The following is a 21,770-nucleotide window of genomic DNA, read 5'->3' as shown; positions in this document are numbered from 1 at the left end:
CACAGCAAGGGCATAAAGGCTGCCTCGTACGGACGCCATCCCTGACTGATGGGTACCACGGAGTGTCAGAGGTTTGATTAGCAGCTGAGGACCAAGAATGGAGCTCTGTCCCAGCCCTAACCAAGGAAAGGTCCCCATCCAAAGGGGTCAGATGAAAAGGTCCCCTAAAACTAAGTATGGACTTTGACACTCTTCTCATAGAAGAACAAGGAGAAACTTAACTCTGAGACTAAAATAAAATTTCAAATTAAAAAACAAAATTGGGGAGGTGGGGCACCTGGGTGGCTCACTTGGTTAAGCGTCCGATGTCAGCTGAGGTCATGATCTCAGAGTTTGTGAGTTTGAGCCCCACATCGGGCTCTGTGCTGACAGCTCAGAGCCTGGAGCCTGCTTCAGATTCTGTGTCTCTCTCTCTGCCTCTCCCTCACTTTGTCTCTCTCTCTCTCTCAAAAATTAAAAAAATTAAAAATTTCAATAAATAAAAATTTATAAAAATTAAAAAAGAATTTTAATCATGATCTGCTTTGTACTTCATGCTATTCCTATGGTCTCTCCAGCGATCCCTGTAATTATTTTTTTTTCTACCTACTCAATCTTTTTCTTTTTAATGTTTATTTTTGAGAGAGAGTGAGCAGGTGAGGGGCAGAGAGGAGGGGGACAGAGGATCCGAAACGGCCTTGGCACTGACAGCTGAACTCACGAACTGTGAGATCATGACCTGAGCCAAATTGGCCGTTTAACCGACTGAGCCACCCAGGAGCGCCCCCTACTCAACCTTTCTTCACAAACTTTATCATGTACATAAATCACATAAGATTTTATTAAAACACAGAGTCTGATTCAGGCATGGAGTCAGGCCTGAAATTCTGAAGCCCTCCGAGGGCCCACGTGATGCCAGTCCCCAGATCAGCCTTGAGTTAGCTCAGTACTGGACTGGACTGCTCCCTAAGGACAGGGATCTCATCTGTCCACCTCCGTGTCTCTTACCTTCGCACAGCCAGCAGTAATGACTGCTGGCTGAAAGAGTGAGCAATACAACCCGTCTATTCATTTCCAAGTACCTCTTTCTTTTGATCTTAACATGTTTCAGGGAAGGAGATAATTAGAGCTTTATAGCAATCTTTCCTTTATCACTAAATTCCAAAAGGCAAAAGTAAAAATTTATAATCTGACCAAAAATCTATATAATCTGAATTAAAGGGTGGTAATAAAATTCTATTAGTCATAGAGTTAGACCGCTTCACTTTGATAAGAAACAGGGCCATCAAACTGCGAGGCTCTATGCTTTCCGTACTTTGTTAGGACATCTGCACTGCTTTCATCCACTAAAATTCCAGAATCTAACGATCTGGCGCAGAATCTGTGGCAATCACAATGAGCCAAACTCTGTGAAGCAGCCCACATCCTGTCTGCTAATCCACACAGACAGACCCGGCCCTCCTGTGTTCTACAGTGTGAATTGAGTTGCTCTGTGACAGTGGAAATTTTTTTACATCAGTTTTTCCTGGTACCTGTTGAAGACAAAGAAAATTTTTAAATCAACCTTTAAGTGACCCTCCAAGGGGTTTACGGCAAAACCTATGGGGAACACTGAATACATCTGGTTTTTCAACAGCCATTTTATCAATTTAGCTATCCTTTATTACACTACCATGCCACACTACACATGGGTTAGATACTGCCGATACCTGCAGTGACTCCACTGAACCAAACAAATCTTCTAACAATTTGAGTAAACAAAATAGGCATCAAATCATATACTGGTGGTACCCTGTACCCCGATTAAAACATGTGGCCAAACAAAGGAGACAGAAATGCAAATATATATATTTAGGATTAGTGCAATTCCCTCTAGACATCAGTTTTTTTTAGTATCTCCAATGATGAGAAAGAACCCAGATAAAGGGATCAGTTCAAATATTTATTGGTCTCCTTCTGGGAGATCAGTCAGGCAGGCTGATTCTAAAGCACAAAAGGTAGAGCCCTGCCCTACAGGAGTTTACGATATATTCTAGGACACAAGATATACACACAGTTATCTTTACCATAATGCAAGAAGGAAAATGAAAGCAGCAAGTAGGGGCCTTAGGCCATGCCTCTGGAGACCTGACACGGTTCTGAGGGCTGAGAAGTACTCTGAGATGAATTTCCTGGTGATTAAGGGGTTTGGTAGTCAATAGAGTCTTGGTAAGCCAGCTGCCTGGGTGAGGGGTGTGGGAAGCCCTGATCTATAATATTTCTGTGGTGTAAACACTCCCAATCATGGCCAATTTCAAGCTGCCAATGGTTTCACAACCAGCCTGCTAAAATCCTAAAAATATCAGAACTGGATTTCAAAGCCAGTATACCCTGGCTCCAACATACCACTGAATTTGGCCAACATGATAATTTGGTAAAAAACAAAACAAAACAAAAAACCAGTGGCTTGGCAGAAAATTAATAGCCCTTATAATCCTTGATTTTTTTTTTTTTAGTGTAATGGGAGGAGAAACATCTACAAATATTACTTTATATGGAAAAGGAGTGTGCAGATATGATTACATTAGAGATCTTGACCTGAGAGATTATCCTGGATGATCTGGGTGGACCCTAAGTGCATTCTTATAAAGTCCTTTATAGATTATCTGGGGGGCCAGGGGGGAGATATACTTTTTAAAAATTTGGAAATTACCTTCAGTTCGTCCTCTTTTTTTTATAGATTTTTTTAAAAGCAGTTTTAGGTCCACAGCAAAACTGAGAGGAGGATTTTCCATGTACCTGTTGCTCCCACAGATGAAAATATTTTTAGTTTTGTGTGAGGTAGATCATGATGTGATGAAAAGTGCTACTTTTTAGCCAAAGTGGCGTTAATTTGAAGAGCACTTTTTAAATTATTGACAATACATAGATGAATATAATCAGTAATCTTCAGTTATTTCAGAGTATTCCTTCTCCTCAAATGCAAATAATCAATCCCTTTTCCCCTGGGGCATAACGAGTGAAAATGAATAATAAAATTTAAAACCGTAAAAAAAAAAACAGTGAAGAAAAGCAAACTCTGAAGAGTTCTGACAACACTGAACAGATAGTCCTAATGTCCAACTGGCTTTCAGGCAGCCAAATGGTTTGCCGCCGTCTTGACAGGGAAGTGTGGAGTTAGAATGAAAACAACATGCCCTTTCCTGTTAGTTTTTTTCCTCGGACAAAAACGCTGTGCAAAATATATTACACATATTTTATAGATGCAGACACTGAAGAAAAAGGTGATGAAGTAACTTGCCTAATATCCCCCAAGTTATTAGGTAACAGAATTGAGATTTGAAGAAAGTCTGCCGGACAACCAAACCTTGGCCTTCCCTTCTTTCCTGCTGACTGTCTGAGCCTCAGGTCTCGCACCTGGGCTACCGCAGTGCTCTGAGGAATGGGCTGCCCCACCCTCAGTTGTGCACCCCTCAAAGTTGTCCCCCACACGCCCACTCACACCGTACTCTAAGCGCCTGGTGCTGGATTCATGATGCTCCATCTGCTGATACACTTGCCATCTCCTCCATTTGCTGAACTTTCACTCACCCTTCACAACTTCAACTAGGAGCTATCTCAGCTCAAACAAGCAAGTGTTTATTGGGCACTATATCACGTAACTACTGCTGCCGAACAAACCACTCCAAAACTCGGTGGCTTAGGACAACACTCATTCATGGTTTCTCATCAGTCTGTGGGTTGTCTGGAGCTCAGCTAGTCTAGGCTGGACTCAGCTGGGGGAGGCTCTGCTCCAAGGCGGCTGCCCCGGTGTGTTCAAGACTCAGGGATTTTCCAGGACATGGAACTTGTTTTAAAACTGGGGCGGTTCCAGGCATATCAGAATGATTAGTCACCTTAGCAGTAGTCCCTTGGTGCCTCTCCTGACCCCCTCCATCCTAAGACCAGCAGGCCAGTCCAAGTTTATCTTTCTCTTGGTAATGGCACCAAAGAGCAACACTCAACTCCCTAAGCGTCTTCTGCATCAAAGTTGCTAACATTCCATTGGCCAAATGTGGTTGGGGCACAGCAATACACTCCACTCATCCGAACAAGTTGGGGGGAGGAGATGCACATTTCTGAATCTCATTTATCAGGGCACCTGCTGGGCAAGTTACGGAGGGCTGAAGACTCCTAGGCCATCATTCCTAACTGCAAGGACTAGATTATTAGGTACCCTGCCAAGTGTTGGCAAAGCACCGCATAAAGAGAGATGATGTCCTTATCCTATTACATCTGAGGCATTAAAGATGGTAAACTGGGAAAACCAAGCCTTTTGTCATGTGCACAGCGCCTGGTATACGGCAAGATGAAATAGATGTTTGTTAAATTAAACTGGTCAATTACATGCCCTTCAGCACCGTATTCAACTTTCTCCTGTTAAATGTACTCCAGTTTCTTTCCTGTACTTTCTTTGATACTCTCCCGCACAAAATGCTAGATTACGTGCAGGGGTCGGCATACATTTTTGTAAAGAGCCAGACGGTAAATATTCTAGGCCTTGCCAGCTCTATAATCTGTTGCAACTACTAGATCTGCCATCGTGGCAAAAAATAAGCAGCCAGACAATACACAAACCAATCAGGGTGGCTGGGTTTCAATAAAACTTTATTTACAAAAACAGGTGGTAGTCTGTATTTGGTTCACAGACTATTGTTTGCTGACTCTGGATTAGAGAAGGAAGTATAAACTGTGCTCAGAGTTGTACAGGCTGCCCAAGCCGAGACAGTGCACACAAATGTTTCCCAAACTGTGTTCCTTAGGACACCTGTATCAGAATCACCGTGGGTTTGGGGCAGGTGAGTGAGGGGACCAGGAGGGTTAAAAAGGCACATTCCTGGGGTGCCTGTGTGTCTCAGTTAGTCAGTTAAGCATCTGACTCATGATGTCTGCTCAGGTCATGATCTCAGTTTGTGAGTTCCAGCTCCACATGGGGCTCTGCGCTGACGATATGGAGCCTGCTTGGGATTTGGTCTGTCCCTTTCACTGCCCCTCCCCTCTTGCTCTCTCTCTCCCTCTCCCGCTCTCTTTCAAGATAAATAAATTTTATAAAATTGTTCACAAAATTGCACATTCCTGGAGTCTATTTTAGTACACACCTCTGAAGAGGGACCTGAGAATCCACATTTATTTATTTATTTACTTACTTCTTTATTTTTAATTTTTTAGTGTTTATTTATTTTTGAGAGAGAGAGAGAGAGTGCGCGAGCATGAGTTGGGGAGGGGCAGAGAAAGAGGGAGACAAAGAATCTGAAGCAGGCTCCAGGCTCTGAGCTTCTGAGCTGTCAGCACAGAGCCCAATGCAGGGCTCAAACCCATGAACAGTGAGATCATGACCTGAGCCAAAGTCGGATGCTTAATTGACTGAGCCACTCAGGTGCCCCGAGAATCCACATTTATACAAGCTCCCCAGATGAGTCTTCTGCATATTAAAAATTGGAAATCACTAGTTTTGACACCTAACTTCAATACCTAAAATTACACTAAAATATCAAGTAAATACATAAGCTTCAAATCACTACTCATAATCTCACTGAAAATGTACAAACATCATAGATATAAAACCAAATGCATATCACAGAGACTAGGATGATACACTGAAATATTGTCAGTAGATATTACAAGCAGAATGAAGTATAACAGGTTGTTTTAATCTTTACTATTTTGGATTTTCTATTTTTTACATAATATGTGGAAAAACACATTACAGCAAACATACACTGTAAATTTTTTTTTTAAGATTTTATTTTTTAAAGTAATCTCTACACCCAATGTGTGGCTTGAACTCATGACCCCAAGATCAGGAATCACTCGCTCTACTGACTGAGCCAGCCAGGCCTCCCCACACTGAAAATTCTGTAACTATCTAATGTTTAATTTTCATTCAGAGTTATTTTAAACACAAAGAAAGGAAGAGAAATCAGCACAGATTTCATAGTTAGCATTTTGCTATATTTACTTCTGTTTTTTAAAAACTAAAATGTTAGAGATAAATTTCCCTCCTGTCCCCAGTCTCCCACTGTAGCCATTATTCTCAGTGTGGCCTGTATCATTCCCAAACACATACTGCACGCTTTTTCTGGGTCTCAGTGTATTCATCAATAAGATATAGTTCTGTTTTGTCTAAGTTTCATAAATGGTATTATACTGCCCAAATCATTTTCTTTAAGTTTGTTTATTTTAAGAGAGAGAGAGAGAGTGAGAGAGAATCCCAAGCAGACTCTTTACACTCAGTGCAGAACCTGACATGGGGCTTGATCTCTGGAACCATGAGATCATGACCTGAGCCAAAATTAAGAGTTGGACGCTTGACTGACTCCCAGGAGCCCCTGCCCAAATTATTTTAAAGTTCTTATAAAACGGTCAATATGAAAAACTTTTTCACTCACTCTTCAACTAAAGGCACCACAGGCGTGTACCTCTTAGAAACCAATTTACCTGACCCTTTTCCGACAGCCCTGTTCGGGTAATTAAAAGAACATTTCACAGCAGGATAGATCTAAAATATGAGCTCTACATTTCTATACTTGACGTGCAAATTTGTTTAAGGGCATGGCCTTTTATGTCCCTCCTATATATTGTGTCTATTAACATTTCACTCATTGCTTAAGAATGTTTTCTTAAAAAACCTACCAAATTTAACCTTTCTGGAACTCATGAAAGCATAACAAGCAGAATATAAAGACGGCTTTATCTTTATATGTTTTTCTCTTTAGCGCAACAATTTTTACAGTCATAGACACTGCCAGCTCCTGCCAGTCATCAAAGTCCCCAAGAAAAAAGGTTATTTAGAGAAGGGGAATCCAATTGGATAAAGACTACTTCAGCTGTCCGCGTCTTCAGATAACAAACTCACCTTAATAAAAAGAAATTTAGAAAACAAAAGCCCGAAAGGACACTTCAGACATTCAGAAGTTTTGGTTGAAACACTCATTCCCCTGGGTCAAATATGGATAGTGGGGTCAAGAGAACTTTTGTTTCTATAATACACTCCTCCGAGATACGCCTTCAAAGAGAACTTCAAAGAAGGATGAAGTACTTCTACAAAATACACGCTGGACCCTCTCCACGGACGGCAGCCTGGAGGGGGTTGACTGAAGCACAAATGGAGACAGAGACAGATGTCCCTCTCAACCTCCCCACCCCTACCCCGAGCCCGGCCACTCGGTCGTCCCCCTCAGACATGGGGAGAACGGGGACAGTGTGACCTCAAAACGCACCCAGGTGGGGAATGTCCTTGGTTTCCCAACCCCTAAGCTCAAACCCCTGCACACTGGAGATACCGGAGACTTTCTCCAGGCTGTTATGAAAATTAAATGAGAAAACGCTGACATCATCACACTCAGTAATTAGTAGGTTATTTTCATCATCATCATCAGCAGCAGCAGCAGCAGCAGCAAAGAGGTAGCCACTGACCTTCCAGGTCTTGAAGCAGATGTGGCTGGTGGACAAGTGAGGTGACAGGTAAGGCCGGGTGGCACCGTGTCATGAGGACCCGGGGAGCTGGCAGGGAGGGAAACGGTTCACTCACACCACCGTCTCCAAGGAAAGGACTGAGTACCTTGTCTCACCTATAAAACAAAATTCTCAAGTCCCTGCACATGACCTGTTCACAATCACTAGGCACGTTCCTCTTCCCACAGTGTATGAGGCCACGAATGGCTCATAGAAAAACTTGAAATCTAACAGCTCAAAAGGAATAACTACAAAAATAGCATAGGTGTAGCTCCTTACCTCATACATAAGTAATGACAGTTACTTCAAATGGCTAAAAAACAAAGAAGTAGAAAATGCTAAATTTCGTCAAATCTCTCTCGCGCTCAAAATGTGTTCCAGGAATTTTCTAAAGTTTACTTTGCTGATGATTTTTCTAGGGGAAAAAAATGAACATAGAAGAAAAATACCAGTTACTATATAGTTCCATAACACTTTATTGGTTATAGTTGATAAGAAAATGCTTAGCCAACAGCAAGTTAAATTTCAAAATAAGAGGGAAAAAAAACCTAAAGGTCTCAAGTAACTTTTAATCTATCACATAGTTCAATACTACTTATTCAGCACATAAGAAATTACAGCAGGCTCTAGCCTGTATTTGAGATCATGTCAAATGATGTCACTTTCTTAAGTGACATCACTAGGGGCGCCTGGGTAGCTCAGTTGGTTAAGCATCCGACTTCAGCTCAGGTCATGACCTTGCAGTTTAGGAGTTCGAGCCCCACCTCAGGCTCTGTGCTGACAGCTCAGAGCCTGGAGCCTGCTTCAGATTCTGTGTCTCCCTCTCTCTCTGCCCCTCTTCAGCTCATGCTGTCTTTCTCTCTCTCAAAAATAAATAAACATTTAAAAATTTAAAAAGAGTGACATCACTTGAGAATTATCCAAATCATTTAAGAATCAATACATAAGTATGCCCTCTACAAAATGAAATTACAATGAAGTCTGAGGAAAGATCAAGATTTAATTTACCTAACTAGAGGATAGCTTCATGTTAAAGTGTAACTAAAGAAATCGACAGTCTAATAAAATGTTTCGCCACCAGCCTCATAAGGTGGGAGAGAGGGACACAGCCAGAGGAGATAATCCCTAAGTATCTGTGGGTGCCCAGGGTCCAGGGCCTCGCACAGTGCCTGGGGCACTGCAAGTACCCAAATGTTTGACGGCCCAGCATTGCTCAAAGAGATGCAAGATAGGGCAGGCCACCTGAAACTGTATGAGTGCCTTCATTCTCAACTATGGCTGCACATCAGAAGCCTCTTTTATAAGAGATTCTCATTCAATAGATCATATTTAGATTGGGTTCTGGGTTTCTGTTTGGCACATACGGTTTTAAAAAGCTTCATGATTTATGTAAGGTAGGTCCCCTACTTCCTGATCTCTAAGAAAGTTTCTATCTTGTTTATAGATAAAGCAAAATTAAAGGCTAGTTCTGTTTCAATCAATAATGTTTAAAGGAACATGAAGAAGCCTGCCATTTTTCCAATTCTAAGTTTAAAAAGTGTGTAGAAGGGCGCTGGATGCAAAGCATGAAATCAGTCTACTCAGAAGCATCCTGACATCAGACTGGTGTCAGTGGTGCCCAGGATACGAAAGCCTGGCAGCCAAGCGAAGGACCGAGAGCAGACACTGCTTTCCACAGTCACTAGGGGCACCAAGTCATACACTTCTTGCTGACTGCTGAAGTTACAGAAGCTTGGGGACAAAAGGGATCTTGGAGATTATGCTGCCACTTACATTTCACAGATGAGGAAACAAGGAATTGGAGAGGATGTTGGCTGCCCTGTGATAATGGCTCAGTGGCTGTAGAAAGTACCTCTAAGTAGTTTACACTGTGAGGAGCTAAGTCTAAGAGGGTCTCCATAAAATGTTCAGAAGTTGTCAGGTATGGATCATCGGCAATGTTGGGACCCAGAGCCAGACACAGTTTAAAACGATGATGATGGGGGCGCCTGGGTAGCTTAGTCAGTTAAGCGTCCGACTTTCGCATAGATCATGATCTCGCGATTCGTGGGTTCGAGCCCCGCGTCAGGCTCTGTGCTGACTGCCAGCTCAGAGCCTGGAGCCTGTTTCAGTCTGTGACTCCCTCTCTCTCTGACCCTCCCCTGCTCATGCTGTCTCTCTCCTAGAAATAAAAACAAAACAAAACAACAACAACAACAAAAAAACATTTAAAACGATGATGATGGGGCGCCTAGGTGGTTCAGTCGGTTGAGCATCTGACTTTGGCTCAGGTCATGATCTCACGGTTCGTGGGTTCGAGCCCCGCATTGGGCTCTGTGCTGATGGCTAGCTCAGAGCCTGGAGCCTGCTTCAGATTCTGTCTCTCTCTCTCTCTCTCTCTGACCCTCCCCTGCTCATGCTGTCTGTCTTTCTCTCTCAGAAATAAATAAAACATTTAAAAAAATGATGATGGGGTGCCTGGGTGGCTCAGTCAGTTAAGCATCTGACTCAGGCTCAGGTCATGATCTCATGGTTCATGGATTCAAGCCCCACATCGGGTTCTGTGCTGGCAGCTCAGAGCCTCGAGCCTGTTTCAGATTCTGTGTCTCCCTTTCTCTCTGCCCCTCCCCCGCTCATGCTCTGTCTCTCTCTGTCTCAAAAACAAATAAACCATAAAACGAATTAAAAAAAAAAAACGATGATGATGACAATGATGATGATGATAGACTGGAACTACAGTAAAAACCAACTGATCCTAAGAGATAAGGTAATTTTCCAAGACTGAGCTTCTCCAACACACTGGGGCTTGAATCCCATCTGTCTTCACCACTGCCTTAAAATTCACCAGAATCGTTTGTTTCACAGGAGGGACAAGCAGCATGTAAAAAACAATCTTTCTGAGATTAACACAGCACACTAATCTTAAAACGAGTTGTTGTTATTAACATTTTAACACCTGGGCTGGGAAAAAAAAAAAAAAGGCTCCAGAGAAGAGGAAATTAATTGTGTCAGATTTGCAACAGTAAGTATAAAAGGGTTAAATGAGACCAGATGGCTCTATTAGAAGTAAGACTTCTGTCCTCATCTATGGTCCGCTGAAAACCACGCTTGCAGTCGCATCTTATGAATGAGGCCAGCAGCCAAACACCACATGGTTTGCCCGCAGTTGACCAGTAGGTGGCAGAACAGAACAACCCATCTTCCATAAAGCCCCAGGCGGTAGAGGCTTGGGTAGATTCTCAGGGAAGTGATGCTTGTCTTCAAACACAGGCAAAGACTAGGTTAGGAACAAGCAAAGGAAACTGAAGGTATCTTAGAAAATAAAAAGTCAAATATCCATTCGCCTCAATAACCTACAGGCTAAAATTCAGAAGCGTCTTTACTGAAGCTGCCAGCACTGGAGGGGGCTCGAAAAGAAGTATGAGAGGCCAGTGTCCAGCCTGTAGGACGGGCAGGAGCCCACAGCAGAGTTTCAAACCTGCCTGGTCATCAGCATGACCTGGGGGCACTTATTAAAATACAGACCCCGGGGCCCAGACTCACAGAATCTCTGGAGAAAGAGCCAGGGAATGGCCTGGGGGGCCTGCCAGACAAGTCTGGTGCCCCCTCCCCCACTGGTGTACTACTACCTACCTGGAGGGCACCCATCCACAACCTAATGTGGGGTTATTGTCGTGACCTGCCCACAGGGGAGGAATCACTTCCCAAGCTGGTCAGAGAAGCAACAAAGGGCAGGCGGACTAGACAGGGTAGGGAGCCAAGTGGCTGCTGGGCTAAGCAAGCCTTCCAGTGGGCTGGGGGCTGTCCCGCCCAGCCCTTCCCTGTCCCTGTTTTTCACCTCGAAGCCTCATTTATCCCACCCTCCCTCTCCCGGTTCATCCCTGCCTGCAGCACCATTGAACTTGCCCCCTACTGTGTGTAGTCAATCTTTTTTTCTAGACACTGTGTTCCTTTCCATCGGATTCCCACTACTTCAAATGACAAAATGTTTCCCCCAGTCTTTCTGCTCCTTGGTACAAATTCTGTCTGGAGTCAGAAGTCAGGAGACTCCACTACTCTCAGTGCCCCCTCTTCCTCACCCCTGCAACCTGGCTCCTCCCCGAATCCTGTCTGTCTCGAACCACCTCACAAATAGAGAGAATGGTCTAACCACAGGCTGCCTGCCTCTCTCCACAGGGTCCTTGTTCTCTACCATAGTTCAACTCTCACCTTTCACATTGCCCTGGTTGCCCTGTTTTATACCGTAAGGTTGCCCTTTAAGCCTTACCCCCGGCCTTTGTACCCAAATGCCAAGAGAACCTCCCTTTGAACAAAACTGAGAGCAATCAAGAGGTCCCTCTGCCTTTCTCCCTTCTGCCCCTAAGGAAAGCTCCAGCAGCACTAGGTCTCAGCTTGCCGCCCCACCCCCACCCCGCCGTGTCTATGCTTCATTCTGGCCTCCACACCCCGTCACATCAAGCTCAGACCACAGCCTGTTCCTGTCAAACCCTCCTCACTGGCCACCATTGCTAATCAAACCCGAGCTTCCGGGCCTTTGATTTAGGCCCCCACAAGAGTCCAATCTGCCCTTCTAGACTTGTCTCAGCGCCCCTGCCCCTGTAGCATCAGTTCTGACATTCCGAAATGGCTACTGTTTATTTACTCCATCCTGAGAACTTGCATGTCACCAAAAAGCTGGCCACACAGGATTCCTTGACGCGCCTTAGGTACCCTGTTATCCTTTCTCCTGTCCACCAACAATGAGCAATTTCTTGAGAAGAACAGTTTTAAGTCTGTGGATATTCAGTAAAAATTTACTTAATAGATGATGTAAGTAATAAGGCTTTATCCCTCTCCTCCTCCCTTCCCCCCAAAAAAAACATGCTGATAGGTGATAGAGAGGCAAAAAGCACAAATATTTGAATCAGGCAAAGCTGGATTCCAATCTTGATTTCAATACATATTTAGTGACAAGGTGGTCTTGAACAAGCCTCTCTGAACCCCATGGTAAAAGACCAAAAAAAAAAAAACAAAAGTGATACGACCACCTAGGAAAACAAAACAAAACAGAACAAAACAAAACAAGAATAGCAATATCGCCACCTAGTGGCGGTATGAGTAAGGCACATAGCACTGTGGTAAATGTTACTGGTCAGACATACCTACTTGAACTTGAGAATTTGCAGGCTATAATCAGAAAAAAAGAATAGGTAAAGGACTACTGATAATAAGTTTTTCAAGAAGGAAACTATTTACTGGTAGTAAATAGTACATTGTGGCTTAAGCTGCAGAAAAAAGGTAAAATTACAGAAATTTTCAAATATTTAACTTTGAAAGTTACCACGTGAAATATTTTGGGGTTTCTTTTGCACAATTATTCTATGACAGTTAGTGTATCCTCACAGCCATAATAAAACTAATGAGAATGAATCATGAGCCTCAAGAAAATGGCATTACTTGCTCCTCAAACATAATACCAGATAAACCAGATTATCACTTTTAAAGAATACATAGGTAATTAATAAGCACAGCACCAACATTTCAAGGTACCTATCAATCTAGGTTTCATTGAATGAAAATAATAGAACACATGGTTATTTTTATACAATAATCACTGCAGAAACTGTAGCAAGAGTTAAAAATTGGAAAGTGTCAGATATGCAGATTGCTTTTGCTCAGGAAAAACATCTGGGATATATTTCAGGAGGTGATCTAAACATTTTCTAAAAACCAAAGTAAGGCACATCAAATGAGGTAGCTAGGAACTATTTTATAGCTTTTGAAAAGAAATCCTGATAGAGCAGACCACTGCCCTATAAACAGTAAAGAACCTTTCTCCAGTAGTATCCCATATGCATCATTCTATATGCCAAATGCCAGAGCCACGGAAAATCAGTAGCCCACAGCCTTATAAATCACAGTTGAGTTGCTTCCTCATTTTTGTTATGGACTCCCCTAGTCGAACTGTCATAGCAGTTCACTTCAAATCTTAAAAATAAATGTTCATTTCATGGAGCCTGGATGTATCCCATCTGATGGTCATTAAAACACACACGCCCACTTCCACACAAACCAGAAAAATCAGTTGAATTCAAAGACTCATCAATCTTCAAGCTGGAAGCTATGCTATCAACAAGTAATTCACACCTCCCATTACATGCAGAAGGTAGGGATGTTTGGTAGTGAGGCTAATGTTCCCTGAGGTGCGTAGTGGCACTATCGGGACCAGAGCTCTGGTCTCACCCCATCTGAGCTCTGCCTGCTCTACCACACTTCAGGTCTGGCTCTGAAGTGAGTGAGTCCCCCCTGATACGCTTCAAGCACATCAATGAGTCATGTTTCCGTTTCCTCGAACTGTTCCAAGTAGCCTTTGGGAGCACAGAGGTCATTCATTCACAGGAATGCTAACTCACCCGTCCTGGGTACTAACACACTTAGGAATTATGACTTACCATGCCACCTTTGAATCAGTGAAGCGAATGGCTAACTAAATCTAAAAATAAAAAGAGATCCAACTCTTAGCACTTAAAATACTTCCTTTCAACCTACTGTAAAACAACAGCCTCTTTAGGAGATGAAAAGTGAGTCATTTCTTTCATCCAGCAGACGGGCTCCCCAGGCACAAACTCATGCACATTATACTTCATGGGGCCTTTTAAATATTTACTTGTTAGCAGATTCTTCCTTTCAGGTCAAAGATTATAGTACTTAGCAACACAAAGAAAGCAGAGGGATATAGTTATGAATTAGTAAACTGCTCTGCCAAGCCTTCCATTTGTTAATTCAGTCCAACTTCAAAGGGGATTTTAAAAAGAGGTTCATCTGTCAGAAATTAACTGTTAAGAAAATTACTGAATCAAAGAGACTTGGCCAGTCTTTCCAAAACCAGTGTTAAGGGAATAGTGCCTCGTTGAAGGTATAGAAGTAAAAAGTCTCTTCCTATGCAAATAGGTTTGTTTTAACTCAAAGAAAGTTTTTAAAAGGTTTTTTTTGTTTGTTTTTGTTAACAGCAGGACTCTCCCAGCCTTTGATATGCTAATAATGCTGCAAATTTCCAAGACTGGGGGAATGGGGACATTTCTGTTTATTTGGTTACATTTATTATGGGGGGGGNGGGGGGGAAGATGTTGGGGATAATCTATGAAAAACACACTAGACTGTACACTGGTTCAGTACCTTCCAAGAGTGGAGAAATGACTTTTCTAAAAGCATTATACGTTCTTGGTCTTTAGTAGCAGAGAACACTAGGCTCCCATTCACAACTATTCCAGGATAAATTGAGAGTCTCCATTTTATGTCAAATTGGAATTAGGAGAAGGAGCCTAACAGAGCTAAACCCTTCATAGCTCAACTTCTCATTGCCAACCAGACTACCAACTCCCCTGGGCTTCCGGAATCACTCCCTGGCTCCAAGCAACTGCCCCTCTACCTGTTCCTGCAGAATGAATCAGGGTGTTTGTGCATTTTCCCTGAACTCTTTGATCTGCATGCTCTAGTCTATTTCAGTGGTTTTTAACCACGGGTCATACATCAGAATCACCTAGGCAGCTTTTAACTCTACAGATGTATGGCCCAGTGCCAAATCTACAGAATCCAACCTGATTCTCAAAGAGCAACTGTCAAAGCTGAAAACCACCATTTTGCTTCCTAGGAAGATGAAGTCAATAGACAAGTAATTGATTGTGCACGTACCATAAATTGAGCATATTGACATTAATAAGGGAAGGGCTACCTAGCAACATTTTAATGAGTCCCCAAGTTTACAGATAAATCAATAGCATTCACAGGTGGCCTTTTTCTTTTCTGGGCCTTTTTCACAAGGAAACAGAAATACATTACTCTGTTGTATTTCTTACAACAAGGAGTGACTGACACAGCTCTTGCAGGTGCAGACGGCTGCAACTGGGTGTCTGTGGTTCACACATGCCTCGGCCCCCGTTCCCCCACATGGCCCACCCAGCACATGACCCTAATTTGGGACTCAACACTTCATTAGCCTCTGGACAATACCTGAGAAAGTCAAAACTAGGAATGTCCACTGTGCTAGAGCGAACACTACTGTACGCTACACAGCACAGCGTATAGGCCTCTAGAGGGGCTCATAAGTAGGTCAATCGCCTATAAGGGAAAGTGATTTCTGAAGAAGTTTTCTTCCCAAAATATATTTACTTAGCCTATCTTATATGGCCACCTTTCTCCTTCTTAGTAACAGCGTGGTGGCATTTCTGGGTCTCTTTCCCCTTTAACACTGCCTTCTTCCCACCCCAAGGAGGGAAAAAAAGGTCCTAAATCTCTCTCTGAAAACTTAAAATGAGAATACCCAGGATGAAAGGATCTCTTCCTTTTGCAGCTCTTGTGCCAAGCAACTAGAAAGGCGTTTCTTTGGCAAATATCTGAAAGCCTATAGGTATTCAGGGGTCAATTTGATGTAGAAAGAACAGTCAGAACTGTCACTGCCTGACCAGTACAGTCAGCCTGGAGAGGTCGCTGCAACTCCAGGGGCTTCTGACTGTAAAATGAAGAGGGTCTATTACCACCCAAGACTCTCCCGGCTCTAAGGATAGGGTTCCCTGACATGCCAGCATTGACTCCACTTTGCACTTCCCAGCAACCAATGCAACGTGTCGACTGTTGCTAAACCACAACAGGGAACCTCCAGGGCCATGTGGACACAATTAATCACAATTAATTTCTTCTTTCCTTCCTTCCTTTCTTTCTCTCTCTCTTTCTTTCTCTTCCTTCCTTCCTTCCTTCCCTTCCTTCCTTCCTCTCTCTCTCTCTTTCTTTCTTCTTAAATTTCTGAGAGATAGAGAGGCAGTGTGAGCAGGGGAGGGTCAGAGAGAGAGGGAGACACAGAATCTGAAGCAGGCTCCAGGCTGTGAGCTAGCTGTCAGCACAGAGCCCGACGTGGGGCCCGAAGCCACGAACCGTGAGATCATGACCTGAGCTGAAGTCGGATGTTCAGCTGACTGAGCCACCCAGGCGCCCCGGGACACAATTTCTTAAATGAAAGCTTTTTCACCGACTGCATGAAAAGCACTTAATAAATCTAAAAACAGACTCAGGAGATGATGTGGACAAGTCAAAAGAGGATTTTGATGGGCTAAATGGATTGCTCCACTATCATGACACCNCCAGGATGAAAGGATCTCTTCCTTTTGCAGCTCTTGTGCCAAGCAACTAGAAAGGCGTTCCTTTGGCAAATATCTGAAAGCCTATAGGTATTCAGGGGTCAATTTGATGTAGAAAGAACAGTCAGAACTGTCACTGCCTGACCAGTACAGTCAGCCTGGAGAGGTCGCTGCAACTCCAGGGGCTTCTGACTGTAAAATGAAGAGGGTCTATTACCACCCAAGACTCTCCCGGCTCTAAGGATAGGGTTCCCTGACATGCCAGCATTGACTCCACTTTGCACTTCCCAGCAACCAATGCAACGTGTCGACTGTTGCTAAACCACAACAGGGAGCCTCCAGGGCCATGTGGACACAATTAATCACAATTAATTTCTTCTTTCCTTCCTTCCTTTCTTTCTTTCTCTCTTTCTTTCTCTTCCTTCCTTCCTTCCTTCCCTTCCTTCCTTCCTCTCTCTCTCTCTCTCTCTTTCTTCTTAAATTTCTGAGAGATAGAGAGGCAGTGTGAGCAGGGGAGGGTCAGAGAGAGAGGGAGACACAGAATCTGAAGCAGGCTCCAGGCTGTGAGCTAGCTGTCAGCACAGAGCCCGACGTGGGGCCCGAAGCCACGAACCGTGAGATCATGACCTGAGCTGAAGTCGGACGTTCAGCTGACTGAGCCACCCAGGCGCCCCGGGACACAATTTCTTAAATGAAAGCTTTTTCACCGACTGCATGAAAAGCACTTAATAAATCTAAAAACAGACTCAGGAGATGATGTGGACAAGTCAAAAGAGGATTTTGATGGGCTAAATGGATTGCTCCACTATCATGACACCTACTGAACAGGGTTCCATTTGTTAGGAGGCTTAAGGTTACGAAGGGGTGGTACATTCGGCAAAATAGCCAAGGTTCCTGAAAGAATCGATGGCACCACCAAAGGACATCCCAAGGAGTTGGCTGCAATTAATTGAGCAGAGCTTCTCCTCGGGATTGAGGTCGTGGACCCTTTTCTGTTCACATCCATGTTTCACCTGGATTCAACTATCCAGGGGATAACTATCAGAGCTTCCGTGAAATAACCCTGTAAAATAGTCTCTAGAGGGAGCAGTAGCAAAGCGCCCCAACCTTGCAGGGGTTAAGCACAACCAAAAATTTTTAAAAATACACAAGCAACAATAAGAACAACAACACTTCTGTCAAAGAAAGCTTCAAGTGCAACAGATTTCCACCCTGGGATCAAAAGGTTAAGACCTCCAAATAGTGAGTAGTATACGAAAAGCCTAATCTGCCTTACTTCTAGTGGGTCCCGTGTAAATGGCATTCCTTTTTTGTTATTTGAATATTATCACTGCCTTTCTTGCTTCCTTTTGCAAATGCACATTAGGGAGAACCATGACTGAAGGTCATAATGCATTTAAGTGCAAGAAGCAGGACAAACTAGCTCCGCTATGAAACTGTTCAATAAACAGTAAGACATCTGCAAGTTAAAAAGCACTTATTATATAGGATACACCTCTATATGCATGTCCTCTTTCAACTAAAAGTTCAAAAGAAACATTGTTCTCTTATGTAGCATACAGTCTTGTATCAGTTGACAAAGTTACATTTAAATATAAAGGTATATTAGGTTTTCCAACATCTGGAATTAAAATTCCAAAGACATCTTGGGGGCACCTGGGTGGCTCAGTTGGTTAAGCGTCTGACTTCAGCTCATTTCATGATCTCACAGTTCAGGGGTTCAAGCCCCATGTAGAGCTCTGTGTTGACAGCTCAGAGCCTGGAGCCTGCTTCAATTTCTGTGTCTTCCTGTCTCTCTCTCTGCTCCTCCCCTGGCTCTCTGTCTCTCAAAAATAAATTTTTTTAAAAAGTGTAATTTCCAAGGACATCTTGGGTTAAAAATACGATAATGAAGAGATAGCCAAGCGATAATCGACATCATCTTCTTAAAATGTGAAAATCTAATGTAAACTTAAGATCCCCTGGTTCCTAGCTTAAAATAGTATTTATTTTATTGAGCTAGTAAACTGTTGAGCAAGTACATAAAATCCTCTAACAAGACTTTAATCTCTTAAATGTCCTGCCTCAAATGGAAACAAAAGTACACACAGAATTAAGAGGTATTTATTGAGGACCACTAAGGAGTCAGTGGATTGGGACTTGAGAAGGACACAGGATGAGTAAGAAGTGGTGGGGTCCTTGCAAAACAAGGCAGAGTTCCTTGTCAGGAAGGCAGGGGAATGTGAGTTGGCAGGCATAACTACAATAAAGGATAGGTAAGCTTTTAACTTGTCAATGGATGGTTTTATTTCACATGTGCCCTTTTACAGATACCAGAGACGATACGACATGCATGAATGCTACACTTCCATTTGACTTACCCAGTGAAGAACAACATTAGTTCATTAATTTCTTCCCTTCCATCTTCTACTGATATTCATCGCAGGGGGAGGGGGAGGCCCTCTTTCATGTTACACTTCCTATTCAATTATCCTGCATTAACCATTGACTTTCTCATCTCCTAATTCAGTTTCAAACTCATGCCTTTCTTGCTTTCTGACAAGTGTGTCTAGGTTGGTTAACTCTTCTCTTAGTGGTCACCTTTCTTGTACCACTGACCTTTATTGAAAGTGCTCTATAGGGCACCTGAGTGGCTCAGTTGGGTAAACGTCCGACTTTGGCTCAGGTCATGATCTCACGGTCTGTAGGTTCGAGCCCCACATCGGGCTCTGCACTGACTGCTCAGAGCCCAGAACTACTTCAGATTCTGTGTCTCCCTCTCTCTTTGCCTCTCCCCTGCTTGTGCTCTCTCAAAAATAAAAAAAAAATTTTTTTAAGTGTTCTGTAGCTTTCCATTACCTGATTCTTTTCCTGACCACCACCCAAATGAATCTCTAATTTCCACCTCTATTATTTCATTTACACATTTAACCCTGGGGCCAATTTCTTTCTAAACAAAACAGGACCTCTGTGCCTCTTACTGACATTTACAATTTTTTTCAACTTAAATTCAATAATGTGGGATGTTTGCCAAATCCCATCTTATAAATTCCAGAAGGTGGCCTAAATTCCTTTTCTGCATTTTCTTGTATTAAGCTGATTCCTTGAAGTCATTTTGTAGGGTAGTGTGGGTGGATACGAGGGGTGGGTTGACTCTGGATTCAGACAGACTGGCTGCTTTACTGGCTTGACACTGTACAAGTTGCAAGGATTTGCAGTATAGCAGAAAGATCTTACCTGCTGAACTTCTCCTGTCTACAGTCTCACCAGTCTGTGGAAGCGTTACATTAGATCATGTTTGTAGAGCACTTAGCCAGACACCCTGCCTGCCTCAGTGAATAATGGCTACTTTCAGTAGCATTATCTCGGAAGGAATATGGATTCCCCCCTTCATGTGGGAACATTCCTTCTATCCTGTCTTCCTCTTGAGCAATCATTCTCTTCCCTTCTTACAATCTTGGAGTAACAATCTATGTTGCTTCACAGCTTTTTTGTTTTTGTTTTGTTTTGTTTTTTTGGATGCACGGTTCTTGCCTCAACACACAGGCGCTCAGCTTCATGACTTTTGTTCTCATTATTCTGTTGTTTGGTGAGTCTGTTGAAATCTAATTGCTACATCAGATGACTGTTTCTCCACCTTAGTCTTCTTTCCTGATCCTCTTCTTCTGATTGTCCCTCAAATGGTGATGTTCATCACTGGCCCTTTCTGGGATTCTCTCTTCTACTTCCTGGTGATACCTTCTGGTCAACATGGCTTGAAACATCATCGCATGTTAAATTGGCTGCCGTATCTCGAGTGCCCACACTCCGGTTACCACACCCAGCTTACCACCTCCATCTGCCCACCCTGCAGGCCCTCAAACTCGCAACTTGCAGATCAAAACTCAGAGTCCTTCCTCAAACACAGTCATTCTGCCCTCTGGCCGGCTAATACCACAGCCATCAGCCTTGCTGCCCAAGATAGAAAGTTCAAAATCAACATGGGCTCCTCACTTTCCTTCTATCTTCTTATTTTTCTTTTTAAGTATTTATTCATCTTGAGAGAGACAGAGATCACAAGTGGAGTAGGGGCAGAGAGAAAGGGAGACAGGGGATCCAAAGCGGGCTCCACACAGACTTCAGAGAGCCCAACGCGGGGCTCAAAGCCATGAACCACAGGGTCACCACCTGAGCTGAAGTCAGACGCTTAACCGACTAAACCCAGACACCCCCTCTCTTTATCTCTTTAATTCACATCTTTAATTGAGGCCTAATTAAATGAAAGGGTTTATACTGTGCTTTAGTCAGCTGAGGCTGCTATGACAAAAATAACCACTGACTGAGTGGCTCAAATAGGCAGATCCAGTGTCTGGTGAAGGCCGGCTTCCTGGTTTGCTTATGGTAGTCTTGCCACTGAATCTTTACGTGGCAGAGAACAGCGAGTGAGCTCTTCCTAGAAGGACACTAATCTCATTTGTGAGAGCTCCACCCTCATAGCTTCATTGGCTCCCAAAGGCCCCATCTCCTAAAACCATCACACTGGGGTTTGGGAGTTCAACATATGAATTTGGGGGAAACACACATATTTAGTCCATAAAATACAGTAATAGGGACTCTGGAAAGGACCAATATTTATTGGCTTCTTTCTAACCTTCCCTCCATCACCTCATGGTTCGATTACAGCAGGCTTCTAGTGGTCCCTCCTGCTTCCTTTTTTCTAGGCCATCTAACCAGTGATGGCCTCACAAAACCTGCAAGGTAATCCCTAGCTCCTTAAAGTAGCATATCACAAGGCCGGTCTGTTTGGGTTCTCCTATTACTTAGCATCCCTTAGCTAAAAATAATAGGAATTGCCTTAAACAAATTTAACCAAGGGGAATATACTGGAAGGCCACAATGGTAGCTCCAGAAACCAACATTAGGAATACAACTGAGTGCCAGAAAAAAATGGGAAACGACAAGTCAGGAATCCATGAAGTTATTTCTGTCCACATCTTGTTTGTGCCTCTTTACAAATCAACTCCCTGTGCTCCCCAATGCACATGGTAAGATGTGGGCTTAGAACATCTCTGATGGTTGAATTGTGACTCCCCCACTTCACCAAACAAGATATACTGGAATCCTAAACTTCAGTACTTCAGAATGCAACCTTATTTGAAGATATGGTCTTAAAAGAGGTAGTCAAGTTACAATGAGATCACTATGGTGGGCTCTAATTCAATGCCTTATTGGTAGCCTTATTGTCCCTCTAAAAAGGGGAAATGTGTACGT

The 21,770-nt window shown here is 43.2% G+C and overlaps 1 long non-coding RNA gene across 1 annotated transcript in view; it reads left to right on the top strand.

Moving 5' to 3' along the window:
* Nucleotides 1-7,290, top strand: part of LOC144241497 (uncharacterized) — a 12,696-nt gene extending 5,406 nt beyond the window's left edge. Inside the window, exon 3 of the long non-coding RNA XR_013338095.1 lies at nt 6,714-7,290. This is a non-coding gene — a long non-coding RNA (uncharacterized LOC144241497). The remainder of the gene's footprint in view (nt 1-6,713) is intronic.
* The last annotated feature ends 14,480 nt before the right edge of the window (nt 7,291-21,770 follow it).

This window comes from Crocuta crocuta, unplaced genomic scaffold, assembly GCF_008692635.1.
Source record: "Crocuta crocuta isolate KB4526 unplaced genomic scaffold, BGI_CrCroc_1.0 scaffold25, whole genome shotgun sequence".
NCBI lineage: Eukaryota > Metazoa > Chordata > Mammalia > Carnivora > Hyaenidae > Crocuta > Crocuta crocuta.
The sequence above is the reverse complement of the archived record's forward strand: the minus strand, read 5'-3'. Positions and strand labels throughout refer to the sequence as shown.